Here is an 11,682-nt window from a genome sequence, read left to right as displayed (position 1 = left end):
ATCATGTTATACTGGGGCTCATACAATCAAGATAGCCAGGCATACAAGAAATTAAGACAACAAGAGTAAGAACCTACAGAGACAAAGGACAACAAAAAAAGAGCTAAAAAAGACCTCAGGTCGTGGAATATATGTACATGTAACTAAGTCACTTTACTGTACACCTGAAACTGACATAATATTGTAAATCAACTCTATTTCAACAACAACAAAAGCCTAAGCCAAAACACTCTCACAGGAAAACACAGGGTATATTTTCATTACCTTGGGTTTGGATACGGTTTCTTAAAGATGACACTAAGATAACCAGCAACAAAATAAACAAATAGACAAAATGAACTTCATCAACATTACAAACTTTTGTGCAAAGAACATTATCAAGAAAGTGAAAAGACAACTTATGGAATGGGAGATAATACTTTCAAATCATGTATCTGATAAGAAATGAATATCCAAAATATATAAAGAATGCCTACAACTCAATAATAAAAAGAAAAATCCAATTTTAAAATAAGAAAAGAGTTTAAATATATGCTTCCCCAAAGAAAATACACAAATGACCAATAAACATATGAAAACAGGCTCAACATCATTAGCCATTAGTGAAATGCAAATCAGAACCAGGAGATACCACTTTATACCTATTAGAATGGCTAAGCTTGTTTGTTTTTAAGGAAATAAAAGAGTGTTGATGAGAAAGTAGGACAACTGGAACCCTTGTACATTGATGGTGGGAATGTAAAATGGTGCACCTGCTGAGGAAAATGGCATGGTAGTTTCTCAAAAAGCTAAATGTAGAATTACCATATTTCCCAGTAATTCATCTTAAACATACACCCCAAAAATATTAAGCGGGGACTTTAACAGATACTTGTACACCAGTGTTCATTGCAGCATTATTCACAGTATCCAAACAGTAAAAACAACCCAAGTGTCCACCAACAGATGAATGGATAAGCAAAACATGGTGCATACATACAATGGAATATGATTCATTCATAAAAAGGAATGACGCTCTGATACATGCTACAACATGGATGAAACTTACAAACATTATAATATATTAAATAATCCATACATAAAAGGACAAATATTATATGGTTTCACTTCTATGAAATATCTGCTGCTGCTGCTAAGTCACTTCAGTCGTGTCCGACTCTGTGTGACCCCATAGACAGAAGCCCACCAGGCTCCCCCGTCCCTGGGATTCTCCAGGGAAGAACACTGGAGTGGGTTGCCATTTCCTTCTCCAATGTGTGAAAGTGAAAAGTGAAAGTGAAGTCGCTCAGTCATGTCCGACCCTCAGTGACCCCACGGACTGCAGCCATATCTGTTCTAGATATTTCATCTTTTTAGATATATAGATGAAATATCTAGAACAGACAAATTCAGAGAGAGAGAAAGTAGAATGGTGGTTGCCAGGGGCTGAGGGAAGGGGGAATGGGGAGTTATTGCCTAACAGTTACCATGTTTCTGCTTGGGATGATGAAAAAGTTTTGAAAATATATAATGTACATATTGTTGTACAACACTGTGAATGTAATTATACTGCTGAATTATATATTAAAATGGACAAAATGGAAAATTTTATGCTATATATATGTATATAATGACAATTTTTTTTAAAGAAAGAATCTACATAGAAACTAGAACAATTTTCTTATACTCTTCACCACTTAGTGGGGGTGGAAAACCCCCATAATGAACCAAGATATATAAGATGGATTTAAAATTCAAATAGAAAATAACTCAGCATACAGTAACATAAACATTCAATGCACTGTCTACATTCCACATTCTTGGTGTTTTAAAATTATGATTCAAGTTCGAAATGGTGCTCTTACTGTAGTCCAATCAATATTCTCCATCATAGTGGAAATCCAAAGGGATGGCTGGTAGGGACCAAGGACACAAAGGAGAGGAAGGAAAGGACAGCAAATGACAACCATCAACAGATGTACTGAAGTCACAAGAGAGCCAGCATTACCTTGGGGGAATTTAGGATGGAAAGCAGAATTAAGTCAAAAGCCAAACCTCAGAGGTGCTCAAGAAAATTAGCTGTGGACCAGGAGTAATAGCTGAGAGAAAGAACCACAGACAAGAGGACAACGCCCTGGGGTCAACCACGATAGACCACAGAAGAGTAAAATCAGAGCCCAGTACCAGGCACCAAGATAAAGACAAAGCAAGGTCAGAGTTCAGAAGAGGCTGTCCAGGCAGAGAGGTCAGGAGTTGGGAAAGGTAACAGGAGCACGATGTGATCGTGGGCCTCTGAGCCGCCCTGGAGGGTCTCCTGCACCCTGCTTCACAGCTCTCCCGAGCAAAGGTATAAAAAACACAGGTTATAGGGCACAACTCCAGACACACTGAATCAGCATCTCCAGACAGCTTATTAGAAAGCAGAGAGAGAACTGCTGACAAAGGTCCATTGAGTCAAGGCTACGATTTTTCCAGTAGTCATGCATGGATTTGAGAGTTGGACCATAAAGAAAGTTGAGTGCTGAATAATTGATGCTTTCAAACTGTGGGGCTGGAGAAGACTCTTGGGAGTCCCTTGGACTGCAAGGAAATCAAACCAGTCAATCCTCGAGGAAATCAATCCTGAATATTCATTGGAAGGACTGATGCTAAAATTCCAACACTTTGGCCATTTGATGTGAAGAGCCGACTCACTGGAAAAGACCCTGATGCTGGGAAGGACTGAGGGCAGGAGGAGAAGGGGGCGACACAGGATGAGATAGTTAGATAATGTCATTAACTCAATGAATATGAGTTTGAGAAAATTCAGGAAGTCAGGTGTGCTGCAGTCTGTGGGATCAGACACAACCAGTTGGACACCACTTAGTGACTGAACCACAAACAATATGCATTTTAGCATTGTTCCCAGATGCTTCTTATGGCCTTCCCTGATAGCTTAGCTGGTAAAAAATCCCCCCGCAATGCAGGAGACCTTGGTTTGATTCCAGGGTCAGAAAGATCCACTGGAGAAGGGAAAGGCTACCCATTCCAGTATTCTGGCCTGGAGAATTCCAGGGACTGCATAGTCCATGGGGTCGCAAAGAGTCGGACACGACTGAGCGAGTTTTACTTCACTTTACTTCCGATGCTTCTTAGGCTCTCTAAATTGTGATAACTACAGATCATTCACTCAGCTTTTGAGATAGACCACCAGTCCCCAGGTTCAACACTAGCCCACAGGATTGATCCACACTGGGAGCTTGCAGGTCCTGCCAGCAAGTTTTAATAAACACAGACTCTGAGCTTGTAGGGCTGGAGAGGGAACTATGACAGCAGCGCCTACTAGTCATGGAGCACCCACCCTGTGCCATGCTTTCCTGGCATTGCTACATTTAATGCTTACTTACAAGGAGAGTCCCATGATCAGGCCCAATTTATAGATGATGAAACTGAGACTAACAGAAGCAAAGCAGCGTATCCTGGGCCTCCTGGCCAGGCTGGAGCAGCTTCAGGTTCTGGGCCAGTTTGACTCCAAGACCTATGCTCTTTCCATACACCACAGTTTACAAAATGTTTCAACAATTGTTTTAAAAATGTAGGGGATAGAAGAGGAGGTTTTAGGATTAGTTGATGCTGAGCCTTTGGTTAATGGAAAAAAACCTTTTTCACCAGGGAAAGCCCAGGGCATTATGGGGAAGCAAGACTGTACTGTCTTCTCTAATCATCTTGATCCCTCAGCCAGAAAGGATTGTCAGGTCGTGTAAAAGTGTAGAAATTCCAGTGACTGCTCAGTTTCAGGACTTTCCTTGGAAGGAATAATTAAAAGGGAGAAATTAATTCCATCAGTTTTGGAGTTCTGCCGTAGATGAGATTTTATGTTTTTAAAGTTTTGTAGTATATTAACCTGGAGAAGGAAATGGCAACCTACTCCAGTGTTCTTGCCTGGAGAATCCCAGGGACTGGGGAGCCTGGTGGGCTTCCATCTGTGGGGTCACACAGAGTCAGACACGACTGAAGCAACTTAGCAGCAGCAGCAGCAGCATAATCTTGTTCAGCCAATTTTTTTTTTCTTTCATTTCAGTGAAGAAGGGTCTGAGATTAAGTTTGGGAAGAGGTTGAAAACCAAAGCTCAAAGGAATAGATGAAAATGATGCTGAGGCATCCTGAATCACAAGGGAAAAAAATGACAGGACTTTGTTGATGGAGCTGCTGAAGGAAGATAAGACACTGAAGGCATCTCAGAGGAAAAGGGGGCTGGGTTGGGAAGGAGAACAGAGCAGAAGGAAGAGATAACCCGGGGAGAGCAGAGGTAAGAGGCAAGGTGGGGCAAGGCCAGGGAGGAAGACTGGATTCTCTGCAGGCTCTCCAGGACTCTGCCTTTTTCTTGTCTGTCTCTCAGAATATATCTTAAAAGGGAGAAAGGAGGCCGTATTTGTAGCATATTTGCAGTATACCTTAAATGTTCAATTCTGATCACTCAGTTTCTATGCCTGAAAACATGGCCACATTTGCTGGTAAATCTAAACCAGTCTCTTCAAGATTGTGAGACCCAGGCCCAAGATGCTCTGGCATCATGTCCTTTACATCATGGCATCATCCCCATGATGTTTGCAGACAAACATATGCAGGGAGAACACCCGATTTTCCTGAGGTTATTAGGGGGAGACCTACAACTCCCAGCTGATTAGTCCTTCTCATCTCACACACTAGCATAATCACTGGGAGGTCACCCGGCACTTTGTGTGCCTGGAGGGGCCAGAGTGCAGGGTGGAGCCTTTGGCTCTGGAGCTGTTCCACAGTTTGAGTCCCAGCTTGACTGCAGAGGAGTTACTCTGTGTATCTGAGCTTCCATTTCCTCATCTCTCAAACAGGGATAAGACTGGCAGCTCCCTCACAGAGTGATTGTTATGATGAAATAAAGTAATGCACGTACAGTGCTTAGGGCAGCGCCTGGCACACAGAAGTGCTCAAATCATGTTCGTCTGACTGCTGACCCTGTTAGTAGGTCCAAGTGCAAAGCTGGGTGCATATGGCGGGCACCCCATAAAGATGAGATTGACCCCCTGGGTTGAGGAGTCAGGATGCTTGATTCTGGTTCTATCTCATTCACCATAGAGGGAACCAGGGGTGTCAGTGGAACTCTCTGTGCTTCCATTTCTCTCCTCTATAAAATGGAGCTATGCCCTTCCTCTGGCACAGACTGCTATGTGTTTGAAAATGCTTAGGAAAGTGTGAGACAGCTTAGAAATACAGAAGTGGTCATTTCCATTACTCTGTCACTGCACTTTTACCAAGCCGATCCCTCACTACTGAGCTTATCAACTTTCACTGTAGCTAAGAACTGTTGCTATACTTTGCCTTCAACTCCTAGGGTGGAATGTTTCCTCCTTCCTCCATTGACTCCAGACAGTGGCATCAAAGGCTCAACTGCAAGGAAGTGTGCAGGCTGAACTCCAAAGTTTCATTCTTTTTTCTCTCTTCCTTCTTTTTGCCTCTCAGGTACGTTAGAAGTGATTCAAGTCTCTATATTTTGCCTAATACAGACAGAAATGGCTTTAGAGACTATCAGTGTTGGGGAATGAGGAACAGGTCTGTCTAGTTCATTCTTAGACCCCAGCACCCAATAGGACCCTTGGCACATAGAAGACATCTAGCATACTTTTGTTAGATGAATGAATGTGGTTCAAATCAAGATTGTTTACCCAACTACTATTCCCAGTTTCTCCATGCAGACTGATTCTAAGTTTTGGCTGAATGGCAGTGTGCACAGCCTGTAATAATTGGTGAATATTGGTCCCAGACAGCTCAGTCCCCCTTGCTAAAGGATGGGTCTGCGACCCAGTGAAATGTATGGGCAGTGAAATATATGGGGAAGTTCTCTGGTTGATTCTAGGAAATATTTCCCTTTTTGATAAAAGTTAAGTATATTAGGGGGACAGTCCCATTTCTCATCTAACTCTTCCTGCCTGCTTGGGATGCTTTTGTGGAAGGGTATTTTAGAGCTGGGAAGAGTCAAGGAAAGTCACAAAGACTCTAACATCTCATTGTCAACTAAAGAATGTCACTCCCCATCTGGCTCAACAAGGATTGAGTAACTGCCCCTCCAGCTGCTGATCTTTAACATATCCGAAGGAAGTTCAGGGTGGAGATCAGGAATGAAGCGCTCTGTTCTCTGGGGAAAAGGGCAGAACAGGCCTTCTGGTAATTAGATATTTTCAGGGGGAAATTTTTATGAACTTGGATTCTTTCATCTTCACACACTTAGAAAAGCACTAAAACCATTACATTAACTGTTCCTTGTGACCAATGGTGACCTGGTGTCACTGCTAAGATATCCATTCCTTGTAACTAGCAGTGACCTTCTACAAAGCTGAGTACTTGGTTGTTATACTCCTGTCACCAAATTCACATATACACGGGGACTCCTATTACAATGAGGTGCCAAAGGGCACAGGGTTGCTTCTTCTACACAAAGGTTTCCCCTGAACCCACTCTCCACATTTCCCTTGTCATCTTACTGCCATCTGATTATCCCTCTGATATCTCTTAACAGACTAATAGCATCACCTTGTCCCTCCAGACATTCCTTCTCTGTTTATCTTTGCTGTTTTCTCTTTATCACTTTCCACAGACCAAATATTATATCTTGGTTTTTAATTACTTTAACGGGCCTTGTCCACAGTAATTGGGACACTGAGGTCATTATCTTGTCGCCACAGATCTTCTTGAGAAATTTTATTGATCATTTCTTGGAGCAAACTCACATGGGGGTACTAGACCCACATAAACTTGTAACTTAGGCCAAGAGTTATCCTGATTAATTAGCAACATTGCTTTCCGGTGCAAAGCTGCCCTCCCTGTAGACCAGTGCTTTGCAAACACGGCTGTATAGTAGAATTACCTGAGGTGCTTTCCAAACTCCTGAAGTCTCCCCCATGGCAATTAAACCAGGAGAGCAGAGGGGAATCCAGCTTCAGGATTTTTTTAAGTTCCCCACAAGGTTCCAGCGTACAGACACGTTTGAGGATCGGTGCTTTAGACAAGTACTTCTTGATCCTTAATGTGCGTGTGAATCACACAGAGGCCTTGTTTAAACGCAGATTCTGAGGGTCTGGGGTGCCACGGATATTCCGCATTCCTGATGAGCTCCCAGGTGATGACAACAGCTGTCTGAGGCCCACATTTTGCAGACCAAAGGTCTAGAATATAGATTTAGTCATCTATTCCAAGGCTGGAAGTGAAAGTGTTAGTCGCTCAGTCATGTCCAACTCTTTGAGACCCCATGGACTATAGCCTGCCAGGCTCCTCTGTCCATGGAATTCTCCAGGCAAGAACACTGGAGTGGGGAGCCATTCCCTCCTCCAGGCGATCTTCCTGACACAGGGTCTCCTGCTTTGCAGGCATATTCTTTACAGTCTGAGCCACCATTCTGAAATTAAACTCCCCTTGGGTCCAATTACAAAGTCACAGAAAAAAAAATAATGCCTGAAGTAAAGCCAAGTGCAGGGACACTGTATTAAAGAACTCAGAGAAGTTGCTTTTGATCTCCAATTTAGTTATGCACTTGGGCTGACCAACCATCCCAGTTTGTTGGACACCGAGGTGGTAAGGTTCGTGTGTGCCAGAATTTTGTCTCAAAACTGGGACAGATTGGTCACTCTAGTTAATGGCAGCAGCTTCAAGAAAGCAACAGTTAAGCTTTGCACTGCAGCGTCCAATTCCTCCTTTCTGGGAACAGGAGGAAGTCCAACAGGGTCAAGTGTGTGCTGGGAAAGACAAGCGTAAGGGAAAGAAATGTGAGTTGCAGGCCCAATAAGAGCTTAAAGAATGTGACTTCAAAAGAGTACAGAATCAAGCAGATCCAAGTGGAATTATAAAATTCTGAGAAGATTATCACATGGCCATAGATACTCTTATCCTATCACCTGGGGGCTCCCCAGTGGTAAAGAATCTGCCTGCTAATGCAGGAGACTCAGGAGACACAGCCTGATCCCTCCCTGGGTCGGGAGGATCCCTTGGAGAAGGAAATGGCAACCCACTCCAGTATTCTTGTCTGGAGAATCCCATGTACAGAGGAGCCTGATGGGCTACAGTTCATGGGGTTGCAAGAGTTAGACATGAGTGAGCACAGCACACAGTATGTACAGGTAAATCTAGGGTTTGTGGTTTAGCTCTCTGTTCCAGCACTGACTTTCTGTATAGCCCAGTTGGTAACTCATTCCTCCTCTTTGGGCCTCAGGTTCAGCAACTAAGAAATGGGAGTTCAATCAAAGGATGTGAAGGGTCTTCCCTGCTTCCCCACCCCCCGATGACTTACGCAACATGAATAAAGCTACCATTGCAGAAGTACACATTAACAGCACAATCAGGCAGTGAACCCACCTTCGGTTTGGGGAGCAGTCATCTCCAAGGCTCCCCAGGGTACTTCACAGCAACGTTAGCTTCATCATATTCAGAAACACTTCCCATTGCTGGCCTTTGATGCTCAGAGAGCCGAGAACTCATAGTTCTTTATTTCTTTTTTTTCTTGAGACCGTAACATGTTTACAAATCTAAATAAAACTCTATCTCAGACCCAGCCTTTTGGTTACAAGTGGCTTCCTCCTGCTCTTGCCTCCAGGCAGGGAACCTACTTCTCAACTTTTTGTTTTCTTCAGAGAGGCAGAGTCTCCCCAGCCACCCATTGCAGGATTCCTGTTAACCTTTCATTAAGCCTGCTGACAGCTGGCTTCATTTCTTCATAACTTAGTTCAACACATTCCCACTTCAATGGGTCCCATCTGGCTTCATTAAGTTTCCTGCCAGTTTCTCCACTAGCAGCTTCCTCCACAAATGCAAATAGACTCTGAGTAAATAATATGGGGACTGGGGAAGACTGAGCTATAAAGGGGTTGGCACTGGAGAACCATCATAACTCTCAGGTTGCCCTGGATCTGAGTCAACTAAAATCTAATTCAGGCCAACTCCAGTCAATGCCTCAGTTTTAAATGTGTGAAATCTTAAACAAGGGCTGTCATGGTGAAGGACGGGGTAGTGGTTAGAGCATGGAGTCCTTCAGACCTGGTTCCAGACCAGCTCTGTCACAGGGGTAGGACTATGAGCAAATTCTTTCAGCTCTTTCAGTTTTCTCAAGAATAATATACCTGTTTCACTGGGCGGCTGTGAGGATCCAGTGATCTTGCCTTCATTTTTTTAATTGGAGGATAATTGCTTTGCAATGTTGTGTTGCTTTCTGCCATAGAACAAGGTGAATCAGCTGTTAGTATACATGTGTCCCCTCTTGACTGTCAAGGTTGTCACAAAGTAACGGTTTATCTCCCTGTGTTATACAGTAACTTCCCACTAGTTATCTATTTTACACACGGTAATGTATATGTTCCCTTGATATCTCTAATTTTCTTGAAAAGATCTCTTGTTTTACCTATTCTGTTGTTTTCCTCTATTTCTTTGCATTGATCACTGAGGAAGGCTTTCTTATCTCTCCTTGCTATTCTTTGCAACTCTGCATTCAGATGCTTATATCTTTCATTTTCTCCTTTGCTTTTCGCTTCTCTTCTTTTCACAGCTATTTGTAAGGCGTCCTCAGACAGCCATTTTGCTTTTTTGCATTTCTTTTCCATGGGGATGGTCTTGGTTCCTGTCTCCTGTACAATGTCATGAACCTCCATCCAGAGTTCATCAGGCACTCTATCTATCAAATCTAGACCCTTAAATCTATACATGCAAAGATGGGCTCGATAAAGGACAGAAATGGTATGGACCTAACAGAAGCAGAAGATATTAAGAAGAGGTGGCAAGAATACACAGAAGAACTGTACTAAAAAGATCTTCATGACGAAGATAATCACGATGGTGTGATCACTCACCTGGAGCCAGACATCTTGGAATGTGAAGTCAAGTGGGCCTTAGAAAGCATCACTACAAACAGAGCTAGTGGAGGTGATGGAATTCCAATTGAGCTATTTCAAATCCTGAAAGATGATGCTGTGAAAGTTCTTCATTCAATATGCCAGCAAATTTGGAAAACTCAGCAGTGGCCACAGGACTGGAAAAGGTCAGTCTTCATTCCAATCCCAAAGAAAGGCAATGCCAAAGAATGCTCAAACTATGGCCAATTGCACTCATCTCACACACTAGTAAAGTCATGCTCAAAATTCTCCAAGCCAGGCTTCAGCAATATGTGAACCGTGCACTTCCAGATGTTCAAGTAGGTTTTAGAAAAGGCAGAGGAACCAGAGATCAAATTGACAACATCCGCTGGATCATGGAAAAAGCAAGAGAGTTCCAGAAAAACATCTATTTCTGCTTCATTGACTATGCCAAAGCCTTTGACTGTGTGAATCACAATAAACTGTGGTACATTCTGAAAGAGATGGGAATCCCAGACCACCTGACCTGCCTCTGGAGAAACCTGTATGCAGGTTAGGAAGCAACAGTTAGAACTGGACATGGAACAACAGATTGGTTCCAAATAGGAAAAGGAGTACGTCAAGGCTGTATATTGTCACCCTGCTTATTTAACTTATATGCAGAGTACATCATGAGGAATGCTGGGCTGGAAGAAGCACAAGTTGGAATCAAGATTGCTGGGAGAAATATCAATAACCTCAGATATGCAGATGACACCACCCTTATGGCAGAAAGTGAAGAGGAACTCAAAAGCCTCTTGATGAAAGTGAAAGAGGAGAGTGAAAATGTTGGCTTGAAGCTCAACATTCAGAAAACAAAGATCATGGCATCTGGTCCCATCACTTCATGGGAAACAGATGGGGTAACAGTGGAAACAGTGTCAGACTTTATTTTTTTGGGTTCCAAAATCACTGCAGATGCTGATTGCAGCCAGGAAATTAAAAGACACTTACTCCTTGGAAGGAAAGTTATGACCAACCTAGATAGCATATTAAAAAGCAGAGACATTACTTTGCCAACAAAGGTCCATCTAGTCAAGCCTATGGTTTTTCCCGTGGTCATGTATGGATGTGAGAGTTGGACTGTGAAGAAAGCTGATTGCCGAAGAATTGATGCTTTTGAACTGTGGTGCTGGAGAAGACTCTTGAGAGTCCTTTGGACTGCAAGGAGATCCAACCAGTCCATTCTAAAGGAGATCAATCCTGGGTGTTCATTGGAAGGACTGATGCTAAAGCTGAAACCCCAATACTTTGGCCACCTCATGCGACGAGTTGACTCCCTGGAAAAGAGTCTGATGCTGGGAAGGATTGGGGGCGGGAGGAGACGGGGACGACAGAGAATGAGATGACTGGATGGCATCACCGACTTGATGGACATGAGTTTGAGTGAACTCCGGGAGTTGGTGATGGACTGGGAGGCCTGGCGTGCTGTGATTCATGGGTTTGCAAAGAGTCGGACACTACTGAGCGACTCAACTGAACTGAATGTATATGTTTCAACGTGGTCGAGACCCTGGAACACAGCAAATGCTTCTAAGGATGAGATGTTCTCTCTTTCACTTAGCCTAGAAAGGCCAAGGTCCAGGTTGCAGAATTAGGCTGCTCTAAATCCTCAAGGTCTGATTGTGGTCCTACCGTGTAAAAACAGCTGTCAGAGCTCTGTCTCCTCTAAAGTCTTTCCTTGTGGAAATCGAAACATGACACTGGTTCCCTTCTATTGCATTTCCTATGTGGGTTTTGTCTCATAAAATTTTTAAGCTTCTTGAGGGAAGCGATTCTCTCCTCTGGGCCACCCACACAGTGGATACTAGGGGTT

The sequence above is a fragment of the Moschus berezovskii genome, chromosome 8, assembly GCF_049115385.1.
Source record: "Moschus berezovskii isolate FMDL1 chromosome 8, NW_MosBer_1.0, whole genome shotgun sequence".
NCBI classification, from domain to species: Eukaryota; Metazoa; Chordata; class Mammalia; order Artiodactyla; family Moschidae; genus Moschus; species Moschus berezovskii.
This window is presented reverse-complemented; position numbering follows the sequence as displayed.